This window comes from Heterodontus francisci, unplaced genomic scaffold, assembly GCF_036365525.1.
Source record: "Heterodontus francisci isolate sHetFra1 unplaced genomic scaffold, sHetFra1.hap1 HAP1_SCAFFOLD_764, whole genome shotgun sequence".
NCBI classification, from domain to species: Eukaryota; Metazoa; Chordata; class Chondrichthyes; order Heterodontiformes; family Heterodontidae; genus Heterodontus; species Heterodontus francisci.
In genome coordinates this window covers 182,485-199,096 of record NW_027140478.1, presented here as the reverse complement: position 1 = coordinate 199,096, position 16,612 = coordinate 182,485, and the positions used below count along the sequence as shown (strand labels likewise).

Below are 16,612 nucleotides of genomic sequence, written 5' to 3'. Positions count from 1 at the left end.
TATGGGCAGTGTTGGTCTTTGTAGTTTGTGTTGATCTCTATGGGCAGTGTTGGTCTCTCTGGGCAGTGTTGGTCTCTCTGGGCAGTGTTGGTCTTTGTAGATTGTGTTGGTCTCTCTGGGCAGTGTTGGTCTCTGTAGATAGTGTTGGTCTCTGTAGATAGTGTTGGTCTCTGTAGATAGTGTTGGTCTCTTTGGGCAGTGTTGGTCTCTTTGGGCAGTGTTGGTCTTTGTAGATTGTGTTGATCTCTATGGGCAGTGTTGGTCTCTGTAGATAGTGTTGATCTCTATGGGCAGTGTTGGTCTTTGTAGATTGTGTTGATCTCTATGGGCAGTGTTGGTCTCTCTGGGCAGTGTTGGTCTCTCTGGGCAGTGTTGGTCTCTCTGGGCAGTGTTGGTCTCTCTGGGCAGTGTTGGTCTCTCTGGGCAGTGTTGGTCTCTCTGGGCAGTGTTGGTCTCTCTGGGCAGTGTTGGTCTCTCTGGGCAGTGTTGGTCTCTCTGGGCAGTGTTGGTCTCTCTGGGCAGTGTTGGTCTTTGTAGATTGTGTTGATCTCTATGGTCAGTGTTGGTCTCTATGGTCAGTGTTGGTCTTTGTAGATTGTGTTGGTCTCTCTGGGCAGTGTTGGTCTCTTTGGGCAGTGTTGGTCTCTTTGGGCAGTGTTGGTCTCTTTGGGCAGTGTTGGTCTCTTTGGGCAGTGTTGGTCTCTTTGGGCAGTGTTGGTCTCTTTGGGCAGTGTTGGTCTCTTTGGGCAGTGTTGGTCTCTTTGGGCAGTGTTGGTCTCTTTGGGCAGTGTTGGTCTTTGTAGATTGTGTTGATCTCTATGGGCAGTGTTGGTCTCTGTAGATTGTGTTGGTCTCTGTAGATTGTGTTGATCTCTATGGGCAGTGTTGGTCTCTCTGGGCAGTGTTGGTCTCTCTGGGCAGTGTTGGTCTCTCTGGGCAGTGTTGGTCTCTCTGGGCAGTGTTGGTCTCTCTGGGCAGTGTTGGTCTTTGTAGATTGTGTTGATCTCTATGGGCAGTGTTGGTCTCTATGGTCAGTGTTGGTCTTTGTAGATTGTGTTGGTCTCTCTGGGCAGTGTTGGTCTCTGGAGGTAGTGTTGGTCTCTGTAGGTAGTGTTGGTCTCTGTGGGCAGTGTTGGTCTCTGTGGGCAGTGTTGGTCTCTGTGGGCAGTGTTGGTCTCTGTGGGCAGTGTTGGTCTCTGTGGGCAGTGTTGGTCTCTGTAGATAGTGTTGGTCTCTGTGGGCAGTGTTGGTCTCTGTGGGTAGTGTTGGTCTCTGTGGGCAGTGTTGGTCTCTGTGGGCAGTGTTGGTCTCTGTGGGCAGTGTTGGTCTCTGTGGGCAGTGTTGGTCTCTGTGGGCAGTGTTGGTCTCTGTGGGCAGTGTTGGTCTCTGTGGGCAGTGTTGGTCTCTGTGGGCAGTGTTGGTCTCTGTAGATAGTGTTGGTGTCTTTGGGCAGTGTTGGTGTCTTTGGGCAGTGTTGGTGTCTTTGGGCAGTGTTGGTGTCTTTGGGCAGTGTTGGTCTCTGTAGATAGTGTTGGTCTCTGTAGATAGTGTTGGTCTCTGTAGATAGTGTTGGTCTCTGGGCAGTGTTGGTCTCTGGGCAGTGTTGGTCTCTGGGCAGTGTTGGTCTCTGGGCAGTGTTGGTCTCTGGGCAGTGTTGGTCTCTGGGCAGTGTTGGTCTCTGGGCAGTGTTGGTCTCTGTAGATAGTGTTGGTCTCTGTCGATAGTGTTGGTCTCTGTCGATAGTGTTGGTCTCTGTCGATAGTGTTGGTCTCTGTCGATAGTGTTGGTCTCTGTCGATAGTGTTGGTCTCTGTAGATAGTGTTGGTCTCTGTAGATAGTGTTGGTCTCTGTAGAGTGTGTTGGTCTCTGTCGATAGTGTTGGTCTCTGTCGATAGTGTTGGTCTCTGTCGATAGTGTTGGTCTCTGTCGATAGTGTTGGTCTCTGTCGATAGTGTTGGTCTCTGTCGATAGTGTTGGTCTCTGTAGATAGTGTTGGTCTCTGTCGATAGTGTTGGTCTCTGTAGATAGTGTTGGTCTCTGTCGATAGTGTTGGTCTCTGTCGATAGTGTTGGTCTCTGTCGATAGTGTTGATCTCTATGGGCAGTGTTGGTCTCTGTAGATAGTGTTGGTCTCTGTAGATAGTGTTGATCTCTATGGGCAGTGTTGGTCTCTGTAGATAGTGTTGATCTCTATGGGCAGTGTTGGTCTCTGTAGTTTGTGTTGATCTCTTTGGGCAGTGTTGGTCTCTGTAGATAGTGTTGGTCTCTGTAGATAGTGTTGATCTCTATGGGCAGTGTTGGTCTCTGTAGATAGTGTTGATCTCTATGGGCAGTGTTGGTCTCTATAGATTGTGTTGATCTCTATGGGCAATGTCGGTCTCTGTAGATTGTGTTGATCTCTATGGGCAGTGTCGGTCTCTGTAGATAGTGTTGGTCTCTATGGTCAGTGTTGGTCTTTGTAGATGGTGTTGATCTCTATGGGCAGTGTTGGTCTCTCTGGGCAGTGTTGGTCTTTGTAGATTGTGTTGATCTCTATGGGCAGTGTTGATCTCTATGGGCAGTGTTGGTCTCTGTAGATAGTGTTGATCTCTATGGGCAGTGTTGGTCTTTGTAGATTGTGTTGATCTCTTTGGGCAGTGTTGGTCTCTGTAGATTGTGTTGATATGTATGGGCAATGTCGGTCTCTGTAGATTGTGTTGATCTCTATGGGCAGTGTCGGTCTCTGAAGATAGTGTTGGTCTCTATGGTCAGTGTTGGTCTTTGTAGATTGTGTTGATCTCAATGGGCAGTGTTGGTCTCTCTGGGCAGTGTTGGTCTTTGTAGATTGTGTTGATCTCTATGGGCAGTGTTGGTCTCTGTAGATAGTGTTGGTCTCTGTAGATAGTGTTGGTCTCTGTAGATAGTGTTGGTCTCTGTAGATAGTGTTGGTCTCTGTAGATAGTGTTGGTCTCTTTGGGCAGTGTTGGTCTCTTTGGGCAGTGTTGGTCTCTTTGGGCAGTGTTGGTCTTTGTAGATTGTGTTGATCTCTATGGGCAGTGTTGGTCTCTGTAGATAGTGTTGATCTCTATGGGCAGTGTTGGTCTTTGTAGATTGTGTTGATCTCTATGGGCAGTGTTGGTCTCTCTGGGCAGTGTTGGTCTTTGTAGATTGTGTTGATCTCTATGGGCAGTGTTGGTCTCTCTGGGCAGTGTTGGTCTCTGTAGATAGTGTTGGTCTCTGTAGATAGTGTTGGTCTCTGTAGATAGTGTTGGTCTCTTTGGGCAGTGTTGGTCTCTTTGGGCAGTGTTGGTCTCTTTGGGCAGTGTTGGTCTCTTTGGGCAGTGTTGGTCTCTTTGGGCAGTGTTGGTCTCTTTGGGCAGTGTTGGTCTCTTTGGGCAGTGCTGGTCTCTTTGGGCAGTGTTGGTCTCTTTGGGCAGTGTTGGTCTCTTTGGGCAGTGTTGGTCTCTTTGGGCAGTGTTGGTCTCTTTGGGCAGTGTTGGTCTCTTTGGGCAGTGTTGGTCTCTTTGGGCAGTGTTGGTCTCTTTGGGCAGTGTTGGTCTCTTTGGGCAGTGTTGGTCTCTTTGGGCAGTGTTGGTCTCTATGGGCAGTGTTGGTCTTTGTAGATTGTGTTGATCTCTATGGGCAGTGTTGGTCTCTCTGGGCAGTGTTGGTCTTTGTAGATTGTGTTGATCTCTATGGGCAGTGTTGGTCTCTATGGTCAGTGTTGGTCTCTCTGGGCAGTGTTGGTCTCTCTGGGCAGTGTTGGTCTCTCTGGGCAGTGTTGGTCTCTCTGGGCAGTGTTGGTCTCTCTGGGCAGTGTTGGTCTCTGTAGATAGTGTTGGTCTCTGTAGATAGTGTTGGTCTCTGTAGATAGTGTTGGTCTCTTTGGGCAGTGTTGGTCTCTTTGGGCAGTGTTGGTCTCTTTGGGCAGTGTTGGTCTCTTTGGGCAGTGTTGGTCTCTTTGGGCAGTGTTGGTCTCTTTGGGCAGTGTTGGTCTCTTTGGGCAGTGTTGGTCTCTTTGGGCAGTGTTGGTCTCTTTGGGCAGTGTTGGTCTCTTTGGGCAGTGTTGGTTTTTGTAGATAGTGTTCGTCTCTGTCGATAGTGTTGGTCTCTATGGGCAGTGTTGGTCTCTGTAGATAGTGTTGGTCTCTATGGGCAGTGTTGGTCTCTGCAGATAGTGTTGATCTCTATGGGCAGTGTTGGTCTTTGTAGATTGTGTTGATCTCTTTGGGCAGTGTTGGTCTCTGTAGATTGTGTTGATATGTATGGGCAATGTCGGTCTCTGTAGATTGTGTTGATCTCTATGGGCAGTGTTGATCTCTATGGGCAGTGTTGATCTCTATGGGCAGTGTTGGTCTCTGTAGATAGTGTTGATCTCTATGGGCAGTGTTGGTCTCTGTAGATAGTGTTGATCTCTATGGGCAGTGTTGGTCTTTGTAGATTGTGTTGATCTCTTTGGGCAGTGTTGGTCTCTGTAGATTGTGTTGATATGTATGGGCAATGTCGGTCTCTGTAGATTGTGTTGATCTCTATGGGCAGTGTTGGTCTCTGTAGATAGTGTTGGTCTCTATGGTCAGTGTTGGTCTTTGTAGATTGTGTTGATCTCTATGGGCAGTGTTGGTCTTTGTAGATTGTGTTGATCTCTCTGGGCAGTGTTGGTCTCTCTGGGCAGTGTTGGTCTTTGTAGATTGTGTTGATCTCTATGGGCATTGTTGGTCTCTATGGTCAGTGTTGGTCTTTGTAGATTGTGTTGGTCTCTCTGGGCAGTGTTGGTCTCTCTGGGCAGTGTTGGTCTCTCTGGGCAGTGTTGGTCTCTGTAGATAGTGTTGGTCTCTGTAGATAGTGTTGGTCTCTGTAGATAGTGTTGGTCTCTGTAGATAGTGTTGGTCTCTAGATAGTGTTGGTCTCTGTAGATAGTGTTGTTCTCTGTAGATAGTGTTGGTCTCTGTAGATAGTGTTGGTCTCTGTAGATAGTGTTGGTCTCTGTAGATAGTGTTGGTCTCTGTAGATAGTGTTGGTCTCTGTAGATAGTGTTGGTCTCTGCAGATAGTGTTGGTCTCTGCAGATAGTGTTGGTCTCTTTGGGCAGTGTTGGTCTCTTTGGGCAGTGTTGGTCTTTGTAGATTGTGTTGATCTCTATGGGCAGTGTTGGTCTCTGTAGATAGTGTTGATCTCTATGGGCAGTGTTGGTCTTTGTAGATTGTGTTGATCTCTATGGGCAGTGTTGGTCTCTCTGGGCAGTGTTGGTCTTTGTAGATTGTGTTGATCTCTATGGGCAGTGTTGGTCTCTATGGTCAGTGTTGGTCTTTGTAGATTGTGTTGGTCTCTCTGGGCAGTGTTGGTCTCTGTAGATAGTGTTGGTCTCTGTAGATAGTGTTGGTCTCTGTAGATAGTGTTGGTCTCTTTGGGCAGTGTTGGTCTCTTTGGGCAGTGTTGGTCTTTGTAGATTGTGTTGATCTCTATGGGCAGTGTTGGTCTCTGTAGATAGTGTTGATCTCTATGGGCAGTGTTGGTCTTTGTAGATTGTGTTGATCTCTATGGGCAGTGTTGGTCTCTGGGCAGTGTTGGTCTTTGTAGATTGTGTTGGTCTCTATGGTCAGTGTTGGTCTTTGTAGATTGTGTTGGTCTTTGTCGATTGTGTTGGTCTCTCTGGGCAGTGTTGGTCTCTGTAGATAGTGTTGGTCTCTGTAGATAGTGTTGGTCTCTGTAGATAGTGTTGGTCTCTGTAGATAGTGTTGGTCTCTTTGGGCAGTGTTGGTCTCTTTGGGCAGTGTTGGTCTCTTTGGGCAGTGTTGGTCTCTTTGGGCAGTGTTGGTCTCTTTGGGCAGTGTTGGTCTCTTTGGGCAGTGTTGGTCTCTTTGGGCAGTGTTGGTCTCTTTGGGCAGTGTTGGTCTCTTTGGGCAGTGTTGGTCTCTTTGGGCAGTGTTGGTCTCTTTGGGCAGTGTTGGTCTCTTTGGGCAGTGTTGGTCTCTGTAGATAGTGTTGGTCTCTGTAGATAGTGTTGGTCTCTGTAGATAGTGTTGGTCTCTGTAGATAGTGTTGGTCTCTAGATAGTGTTGGTCTCTGTAGATAGTGTTGGTCTCTGTAGATAGTGTTGGTCTCTGTAGATAGTGTTGGTCTCTGTAGATAGTGTTGGTCTCTGTAGATAGTGTTGGTCTCTGCAGATAGTGTTGGTCTCTGCAGATAGTGTTGGTCTCTGCAGATAGTGTTGGTCTCTGCAGATAGTGTTGGTCTCTGCAGATAGTGTTGGTCTCTGCAGATAGTGTTGGTCTCTTTGGGCAGTGTTGGTCTCTTTGGGCAGTGTTGGTCTCTATGGGCAGTGTTGGTCTCTGTAGATAGTGTTGATCTCTATGGGCAGTGTTGGTCTTTGTAGATTGTGTTGATCTCTATGGGCAGTGTTGGTCTCTCTGGGCAGTGTTGGTCTTTGTAGATTGTGTTGATCTCTATGGGCAGTGCTGGTCTCTATGGTCAGTGTTGGTCTTTGTAGATTGTGTTGGTCTCTCTGGGCAGTGTTGGTCTCTGTAGATAGTGTTGGTCTCTGTAGATAGTGTTGGTCTCTGTAGATAGTGTTGGTCTCTTTGGGCAGTGTTGGTCTCTTTGGGCAGTGTTGGTCTCTTTGGGCAGTGTTGGTCTTTGTAGATTGTGTTGATCTCTATGGGCAGTGTTGGTCTCTGTAGATAGTGTTGATCTCTATGGGCAGTGTTGGTCTTTGTAGATTGTGTTGATCTCTATGGGCAGTGTTGGTCTCTGGGCAGTGTTGGTCTTTGTAGATTGTGTTGATCTCTATGGTCAGTGTTGGTCTCTATGGTCAGTGTTGGTCTTTGTAGATTGTGTTGGTCTTTGTCGATTGTGTTGGTCTCTCTGGGCAGTGTTGGTCTCTGTAGATAGTGTTGGTCTCTGTAGATAGTGTTGGTCTCTGTAGATAGTGTTGGTCTCTGTAGATAGTGTTGGTCTCTGTAGATAGTGTTGGTCTCTTTGGGCAGTGTTGGTCTCTTTGGGCAGTGTTGGTCTCTTTGGGCAGTGTTGGTCTCTTTGGGCAGTGTTGGTCTCTTTGGGCAGTGTTGGTCTCTTTGGGCAGTGTTGGTCTCTGTAGATAGTGTTGGTCTCTGTAGATAGTGTTGGTCTCTTTGGGCAGTGTTGGTCTCTTTGGGCAGTGTTGGTCTCTTTGGGCAGTGTTGGTCTTTGTAGATAGTGTTGATCTCTATGGGCAGTGTTGGTCTTTGTAGATTGTGTTGATCTCTATGGGCAGTGTTGGTCTCTCTGGGCAGTGTTGGTCTTTGTAGATTGTGTTGATCTCTATGGGCAGTGTTGGTCTCTATGGTCAGTGTTGGTCTTTGTAGATTGTGTTGATCTCTATGGGCAGTGTTGGTCTCTGTAGATAGTGTTGGTCTCTGTAGATAGTGTTGGTCTCTGTAGATAGTGTTGGTCTCTGTAGATAGTGTTGGTCTCTGTAGATAGTGTTGGTCTCTGTAGATAGTGTTGGTCTCTGTAGATAGTGTTGGTCTCTTTGGGCAGTGTTGGTCTCTTTGGGCAGTGTTGGTCTCTTTGGGCAGTGTTGGTCTCTTTGGGCAGTGTTGGTCTCTTTGGGCAGTGTTGGTCTCTTTGGGCAGTGTTGGTCTCTTTGGGCAGTGTTGGTCTCTTTGGGCAGTGTTGGTCTTTGTAGATAGTGTTGATCTCTATGGGCAGTGTTGGTCTTTGTAGATTGTGTTGATCTCTATGGGCAGTGTTGGTCTCTCTGGGCAGTGTTGGTCTTTGTAGATTGTGTTGATCTCTATGGGCAGTGTTGGTCTCTGTAGATAGTGTTGGTCTCTGTAGATAGTGTTGGTCTCTGTAGATAGTGTTGGTCTCTGTAGATAGTGTTGGTCTCTGTAGATAGTGTTGGTCTCTTTGGGCAGTGTTGGTCTCTTTGGGCAGTGTTGGTCTCTTTGGGCAGTGTTGGTCTTTGTAGATAGTGTTGATCTCTATGGGCAGTGTTGGTCTTTGTAGATTGTGTTGATCTCTATGGGCAGTGTTGGTCTCTCTGGGCAGTGTTGGTCTTTGTAGATTGTGTTGATCTCTATGGGCAGTGTTGGTCTCTCTGGGCAGTGTTGGTCTTTGTAGATTGTGTTGGTCTTTGTAGATTGTGTTGGTCTCTCTGGGCAGTGTTGGTCTCTGTAGATAGTGTTGGTCTCTGTAGATAGTGTTGGTCTCTGTAGATAGTGTTGGTCTCTGTAGATAGTGTTGGTCTCTGTAGATAGTGTTGGTCTCTTTGGGCAGTGTTGGTCTCTTTGGGCAGTGTTGGTCTCTTTGGGCAGTGTTGGTCTCTTTGGGCAGTGTTGGTCTCTTTGGGCAGTGTTGGTCTCTTTGGGCAGTGTTGGTCTCTTTGGGAAGTGTTGGTCTCTTTGGGCAGTGTTGGTCTCTTTGGGCAGTGTTGGTCTCTTTGGGCAGTGTTGGTCTCTTTGGGCAGTGTTGGTTTTTGTAGATAGTGTTCGTCTCTGTCGATAGTGTTGGTCTGTTTAGATAGTGTTGGTCTCTATGGTCAGTGTTGGTCTGTTTGGATAGTGTTGGTCTCTATGGGCAGTGTCGGTCTCTGTAGATCGTGTTGATCTCTATGGGCAGTGTTGGTCTCTGTAGATTGTGTTGATCTCCATGGTCAGTGTCGGTCTCTGTCGATCGTGTTGGTCTCTATGGGCAGTGTTGGTCTCTGTCGATCGTGTTGGTCTCTGTCGATCGTGTTGGTCTCTGTCGATCGTGTTGGTCTCTGTCGATCGTGTTGGTCTCTGTCGATCGTGTTGGTCTCTGTCGATCGTGTTGGTCTCTGTCGATCGTGTTGGTCTCTGTCGATCGTGTTGGTCTCTGTCGATCGTGTTGGTCTCTGTCGATTGTGTTGGTCTCTGTAGATCGTGTTGATCTCTATGGGCAGTGTTGGTCTTTGTAGATTGTGTTGGTCTCTTGGGGCAGTGTTGGTCTTTGTAGATTGTGTTGGTCTCTCTGGGCAGTGTTGGTCTGTTTAGATAGTGTTGGTCTCTATGGGCAGTGTTGGTCTCTGTAGATAGTGTTGATCTCTATGGTCAGTGTTGGTCTCTGTAGATAGTGTTGGTCTCTGTAGATAGTGTTGGTCTCTATGGGCAGTGTTGGTCTCTGTAGATAGTGTTGGTCTCTCTGGGCAGTGTTGGTCTCTGTCGATAGTGTTGATCTCTATGGGCAGTGTTGGTCTTTGTAGATTGTGTTGGTCTCTTGGGGCAGTGTTGGTCTTTGTAGATTGTGTTGGTCTCTCTGGGCAGTGTTGGTCTGTTTAGATAGTGTTGGTCTCTATGGGCAGTGTTGGTCTCTGTAGATAGTGTTGATCTCTATGGTCAGTGTTGGTATCTGTAGATAGTGTTGGTCTCTATGGGCAGTGTTGGTCTCTGTAGATAGTGTTGGTCTCTGTAGATAGTGTTGGTCTCTTTGGGCAGTGTTGGTCTTTGTAGATAGTGTTGGTCTCTATGGGCAGTGTTGGTCTCTGTAGATAGTGTTGGTCTGTTTAGATAGTGTTGGTCTCTATGGGCAGTGTTGGTCTTTGTAGATAGTGTTGGTCTCTATGGGCAGTGTCGGTCTCTGCAGATCGTGTTGGTCTCTATGGGCAGTGTTGGTCTCTGTAGATAGTGTTGGTCTCTATGGGCAGTGTCGGTCTCTGCAGATCGTGTTGGTCTCTATGGGCAGTGTTGGTCTCTGTAGATAGTGTTGGTCTCTGTCGATAGTGTTGGTCTGTTTAGATAGTGTTGGTCTCTATGGGCAGTGTTGGTCTCTGTAGATAGTGTTGGTCTCTGTCGATAGTGTTGGTCTGTGTAGATAGTGTTGGTCTCTTTGGGCAGTGTTGGTCTTTGTAGATTGTGTTGGTCTCTATGGTCAGTGTTGGTCTCTATGGGCAGTGTTGGTCTCTATGGGCAGTGTTGGTCTCTATGGGCAGTGTTGGTCTCTATGGGCAGTGTTGGTCTCTATGGGCAGTGTTGGTCTTTGTAGATAGTGTTGGTCTCTATGGTCAGTGTCGGTCTCTGTAGATAGTGTTGATCTCTATGGGCAGTGTTGGTCTTTGTAGATTGTGTTGATCTCTATGGGCAGTGTTGGTTTTTGTAGATTGTGTTGATCTCTCTGGGCAGTGTTGGTCTCTGTAGATAGTGTTGATCTCTATGGGCAGTGTTGGTCTCTGTAGATCGTGTTGATCTCTCTGGGCTGTGTTGGTCTCTGTGGACACTGTTGGTCTCTCTCGGCCGTATTGTTTTCTATCGGCAGTGTTGTTTTCTCTTGGTAGTGTTGGTTTCTATAGGCAGTGTTGGTCTCTGTAGATAGAGTTGGTCTCTATGGGCAGTGTTGGTCTGTTTAGATAGTGTTGGTCTCTATGGGCAGTGTTGGTCTTTGTAGATTGTGTTGATCTCTCTGGGCAGTGTTGGTCTGTGTAGATAGTGTTGGTCTCTTTGGGCAGTGTTGGTCTTTGTAGATTGTGTTGATCTCTCTGGGCAGTGTTGGTCTGTGTAGATAGTGTTGGTCTCTTTGGGCAGTGTTGGTCTTTGTAGATTGTGTTGATCTCTCTGGGCAGTGTTGGTCTCTGTAGATAGTGTTGGTCTCTTTGGGCAGTGTTGGTTTTTGTAGATAGTGTTCGTCTCTGTCGATAGTGTTGGTCTGTTTAGATAGTGTTGGTCTCTATGGGCAGTGTTGGTCTTTGTAGATTGTGTTGGTCTCTATGGGCAGTGTTGGTCTCTATGGGCAGTGTTGGTCTCTATGGGCAGTGTTGGTCTTTGTAGATTGTGTTGGTCTCTATGGTCAGTGTTGGTCTCTATGGTCAGTGTTGGTCTCTATGGGCAGTGTTGGTCTCTATGGGCAGTGTTGGTCTCTATGGGCAGTGTTGGTCTTTGTAGATAGTGTTGGTCTCTATGGTCAGTGTCGGTCTCTGTAGATAGTGTTGATCTCTATGGTCAGTGTCGGTCTCTGTAGATAGTGTTGGTCTCTATGGGCAGTGTTGGTTTTTGTAGATTGTGTTGATCTCTCTGGGCAGTGTTGGTCTCTGTAGATAGTGTTGATCTCTATGGGCAGTGTTGGTCTCTGTAGATCGTGTTGATCTCTCTGGGCTGTGTTGGTCTCTGTGGACACTGTTGGTCTCTCTCGGCCGTATTGTTTTCTATCGGCAGTGTTGTTTTCTCTTGGTAGTGTTGGTTTCTATAGGCAGTGTTGGTCTCTGTAGATAGAGTTGGTCTCTATGGGCAGTGTTGGTCTGTTTAGATAGTGTTGGTCTCTATGGGCAGTGTTGGTCTTTGTAGATTGTGTTGATCTCTCTGGGCAGTGTTGGTCTGTGTAGATAGTGTTGGTCTCTTTGGGCAGTGTTGGTCTTTGTAGATTGTGTTGATCTCTCTGGGCAGTGTTGGTCTCTGTAGATTGTGTTGATCTCTCTGGGCAGTGTTGGTCTCTGTAGATAGTGTTGGTCTCTTTGGGCAGTGTTGGTTTTTGTAGATAGTGTTCGTCTCTGTCGATAGTGTTGGTCTGTTTAGATAGTGTTGGTCTCTATGGGCAGTGTTGGTCTTTGTAGATTGTGTTGGTCTCTATGGTCAGTGTTGGTCTCTATGGGCAGTGTTGGTCTCTATGGGCAGTGTTGGTCTTTGTAGATTGTGTTGGTCTCTATGGTCAGTGTTGGTCTCTATGGGCAGTGTTGGTCTCTATGGGCAGTGTTGGTCTCTATGGGCAGTGTTGGTCTCTATGGGCAGTGTTGGTCTTTGTAGATAGTGTTGGTCTCTATGGTCAGTGTCGGTCTCTGTAGATAGTGTTGATCTCTATGGGCAGTGTTGGTCTCTGTAGATAGTGTTGGTCTCTATGGGCAGTGTTGGTTTTTGTAGATTGTGTTGATCTCTCTGGGCAGTGTTGGTCTCTGTAGATAGTGTTGATCTCTATGGGCAGTGTTGGTCTCTGTAGATCGTGTTGATCTCTCTGGGCTGTGTTGGTCTCTGTGGACACTGTTGGTCTCTCTCGGCCGTATTGTTTTCTATCGGCAGTGTTGTTTTCTCTTGGTAGTGTTGGTTTCTATAGGCAGTGTTGATTTCTGTAGGCATTGTTGGTCTCTATAGACATTATTGTTCTGTTTGGACCGTGTTGTTATCTATAGGTAGTGCGTTTTTTCTGCACACAATGTTGGTCTCTATAGACAGTGCTATTCATTATAGGCAGTATTGGTTCCTAGAGGCAGTGTTAGTCTGTATAGACACTATTGGTCACTATCAGCTATGTTGTTCTCTCTCGGCAGTTCTGGTGTTGATGGGCAATGTAGTTCTATGTAGACAGTGTTTGTCTCTATAGCCATTGCTGTTCTGTAGCGACAGTGTTGGTCTCTATAGACAGTGCTGTTCTGTAGAGACAGTGTTGCACTCCATGGACTCTGTTGTTCTGTATTTTCTGTGTTTGTCTCTATATTGACTGTTGGCTCCATGGACAGTGTTTGTAAATAGGCAATATTTATCTCTATTTGGCGTGTTAGTCTCTGTAGAGAGTGTTAGTCTCTGTAGAGAGTGTTAGTCTCTGTAGAGAGTGTTAGTCTCTGTAGAGAGTGTTAGTCTCTGTAGAGAGTGTTAGTCTCTGTAGAGAGTGTTAGTCTCTGTAGAGAGTGTTTGTCTCTGTAGAGAGTGTTTGTCTCTGTAGAGAGTGTTTGTCTCTGTAGAGAGTGTTTGTCTCTGTAGAGAGTGTTTGTCTCTGTAGAGAGTGTTGGTCTCTGTAGAGAGTGTTGGTCTCTGTAGAGAGTGTTGGTCTCTAGAGAGTGTTGGTCTCTAGAGAGTGTGTTGGTCTCTGTCGAGTGTGTTGGTCTCTGTCGAGTGTGTTGGTCTCTGTAGAGAGTGTTGGTCTCTGTAGAGAGTGTTGGTCTCTGTAGAGTGTGTTGGTCTCTGTAGAGTGTGTTGGTCTCTGTAGAGTGTGTTGGTCTCTGTAGAGTGTGTTGGTCTCTGTCGATAGTGTTGGTCTCTGTAGACAGTGCTGTTCTGTAGAGACAGTGTTGGTCTCTATAGACAGTGCTGTTCTGCAGAGACAGTGCTGTTCTGTAGAAACACTGTTGGTCTCTATAGACAGTGCTGTTCTGCAGAGACAGTGCTGTTCTGTAGAAACAGTGTTGGTCTCTGTAGACAGTGCTGTTCTGTAGAAACAGTGTTGGTCTCTGTAGACAGTGCTGTTCTGTAGAGACAGTGTTGGTCTCTATAGACAGTGCTGTTCTGTAGAGACAGTGTTGGTCTCTGTAGACAGTGCTGTTCTGTAGAAACAGTGTTGGTCTCTATAGACAGTGCTGTTCTGTAGAGACAGTGTTGGTCTCTGTAGACAGTGCTGTTCTGTAGAGACAGTGTTGGTCTCTGTAGACAGTGCTGTTCTGTAGAGACAGTGTTGGTCTCTATAGACAGTGCTGTTCTGTAGAGACAGTGTTGGTCTCTGTAGAGTGTGTTGGTCTCTATAGACAGTGTCGGTCTCTGTAGAGTGTGTTGGTCTCTATAGACAGTGCTGTTCTGTAGAGACAGTGTTGGTCTCTGTAGACAGTGCTGTTCTGTAGAGACAGTGTTGGTCTCTGTAGACAGTGCTGTTCTGTAGAAACAGTGTTGGTCTCTATAGACAGTGCTGTTCTGTAGAGACAGTGTTGGTCTCTGTAGACAGTGCTGTTCTGTAGAAACAGTGTTGGTCTCTATAGACAGTGCTGTTCTGTAGAGACAGTGTTGGTCTCTGTAGACAGTGCTGTTCTGTAGAGACAGTGTTGGTCTCTGTAGACAGTGCTGTTGTGTAGAGACAGTGTTGGTCTCTGTAGACAGTGCTGTTCTGTAGAAACAGTGTTGGTCTCTGTAGACAGTGCTGTTCTGTAGAGACAGTGTTGGTCTCTGTAGACAGTGCTGTTCTGTAGAGACAGTGCTGTTCTGTAGAGACAGTGTTGGTCTCTGTAGACAGTGCTGTTCTGTAGAAACAGCGTTGCTCTCTGTGGACAGTGTTGTTCTGTAGAGACAGCGTTGGTCTCTATAGACAGTGCTGTTCTGTAGAGACAGTGTTGGTCTCTATAGACAGTGCTGTTCTGTGGAGACAGTGTTGGTCTCTGTAGACAGTGCTGTTCTGTAGAGACAGTGTTGGTCTCTGTAGACAGTGCTGTTCTGTAGAGACAGTGTTGGTCTCTGTAGACAGTGCTGTTCTGTAGAGACAGTGTTGGTCTCTGTAGACAGTGCTGTTCTGTAGAGACAGTGTTGGTCTCTGTAGACAGTGCTGTTCTGTAGAGACAGTGTTGGTCTCTGTAGACAGTGCTGTTCTGTAGAGACTGTGTTGGTCTCTGTAGACAGTGCTGTTCTGTAGAGACAGTGTTGGTCTCTGTAGACAGTGCTGTTCTGTAGAGACAGTGTTGGTCTCTGTAGACAGTGCTGTTCTGTAGAGACAGTGTTGGTCTCTGTAGACAGTGCTGTTCTGTAGAGACAGTGTTGGTCTCTGTAGACAGTGCTGTTCTGTAGAGACAGTGTTGGTCTCTGTAGACAGTGCTGTTCTGTAGAGACAGTGTTGGTCTCTGTAGACAGTGCTGTTCTGTAGAGACAGTGTTGGTCTCTGTAGACAGTGCTGTTCTGTAGAGACAGTGTTGGTCTCTGTCGACAATGCTGTTCTGTAGATACAGTGTTGGTCTCTGTAGACAGTGCTGTTCTGTAGAAACAGTGTTGGTCTCTGTAGACAGTGCTGTTCTGTAGAGACAGTGTTGGTCTCTGTAGACAGTGCTGTTCTGTAGAGACAGTGCTGTTCTGCAGAGACAGTGTTGGTCTCTGTAGACAGTGCTGTTCTGTAGAAACAGTGTTGGTCTCTGTAGACAGTGCTGTTCTGTAGAGACAGTGTTGGTCTCTGTAGACAGTGCTGTTCTGTAGAGACAGTGTTGGTCTCTGTAGACAGTGCTGTTCTGTAGAGACAGTGTTGGTCTCTGTAGACAGTGCTGTTCTGTAGAGACAGTGTTGGTCTCTATAGACAGTGCTGTTCTGTAGAGACAGTGTTGGTCTCTGTAGACAGTGCTGTTCTGTAGAGACAGTGTTAGTCTCTGTAGACAGTGCTGTTCTGTAGAGACAGTGTTGTTCTGTAGAGACAGTGTTGGTCTCTGTAGACAGTGCTGTTCTGTAGAGACAGTGTTGGTCTCTATAGACAGTGCTGTTCTGTAGAGACAGTGTTGGTCTCTGTAGACAGTGCTGTTCTGTAGAGACAGTGTTGGTCTCTGTAGACAGTGCTGTTCTGTAGAGACAGTGTTGGTCTCTGTAGACAGTGCTGTTCTGTAGAGACAGTGTTGGTCTCTGTAGACAGTGCTGTTCTGTAGAGACAGTGTTGGTCTCTATAGACAGTGCTGTTCTGTAGAGACAGTGTTGGTCTCTGTAGACAGTGCTGTTCTGTAGAGACAGTGTTAGTCTCTGTAGACAGTGCTGTTCTGTAGAGACAGTGTTGGTCTCTATAGACAGTGCTGTTCTGTAGAGACAGTGTTTTGCTCTGTAGACAGTGCTGTTCTGTAGAGACAGTGTTGTTCTGTAGAGACAGTGTTGGTCTCTGTAGACAGTGCTGTTCTGTCGAGACAGTGTTGGTCTCTGTAGACAGTGCTGTTCTGTAGAGACAGTGTTGGTCTCTGTAGACAGTGCTGTTCTGTAGAGACTGTGTTGGTCTCTGTAGACAGTGCTGTTCTGTAGAGACAGTGTTGGTCTCTGTAGACAGTGCTGTTCTGTAGAGACAGTGTTGGTCTCTGTAGACAGTGCTGTTCTGTAGAGACAGTGTTGGTCTCTGTAGACAGTGCTGTTCTGTAGAGACAGTGTTGGTCTCTGTAGACAGTGCTGTTCTGTAGAGACAGTGTTGGTCTCTGTAGACAGTGCTGTTCTGTAGAGACAGTGTTGGTCTCTGTAGACAGTGCTGTTCTGTAGAGACAGTGTTAGTCTCTGTAGACAGTGCTGTTCTGTAGAGACAGTGTTGTTCTGTAGAGACAGTGTTGGTCTCTGTAGACAGTGCTGTTCTGTAGAGACAGCGTTGCTCTCTGTGGACAGTGCTGTTCTGTAGAGACGGTGTTGGTCTCTGTAGACAGTGCTGTTCTGTAGAGACAGTGTTGGTCTCTGTAGACAGTGCTGTTCTGTAGAGACAGTGTTGGTCTCTGTAGACAGTGCTGTTCTGTAGAGACAGTGTTGGTCTCTGTAGACAGTGCTGTTCTGTAGAGACAGTGTTGGTCTCTGTAGACAGTGCTGTTCTGTAGAGACAGTGTTGGTCTCTGTAGACAGTGCTGTTCTGTAGAGACAGTGTTGGTCTCTGTAGACAGTGCTGTTCTGTAGAGACAGTGTTGGTCTCTGTAGACAGTGCTGTTCTGTAGAGACAGTGTTGGTCTCTGTAGACAGTGCTGTTCTGTAGAGACAGTGCTGTTCTGTAGAGACAGTGTTGGTCTCTGTAGACAGTGCTGTTCTGTAGAGACAGTGCTGTTCTGTAGAGACAGTGTTGGTCTCTGTAGACGTTGATCTTCATAAGACACCTTCGACCTCTACATACATTGGGCTGAATTTTACAGCCTCCCTGAAGTCAGTGATCATGGCTGGGGGGCAGGGGGTGGAAAAAGCCTCCAGCAGAGGCCCGCCATGTCCCTCGACGCCGGGGAGGCCAAACCTCACGGTGGACCCCACTCCCCCCTGC

At 47.1% G+C, this 16,612-nt stretch overlaps 1 protein-coding gene across 1 annotated transcript in view; it reads left to right on the top strand.

Moving 5' to 3' along the window:
- Positions 1–16,612, top strand: part of LOC137359971 (glutamate receptor ionotropic, kainate 5-like) — a gene marked incomplete at its 3' end in the record, with an annotated part of 260,230 nt that overhangs the window by 89,980 nt on the left and 153,638 nt on the right. The window lies entirely within an intron of this gene.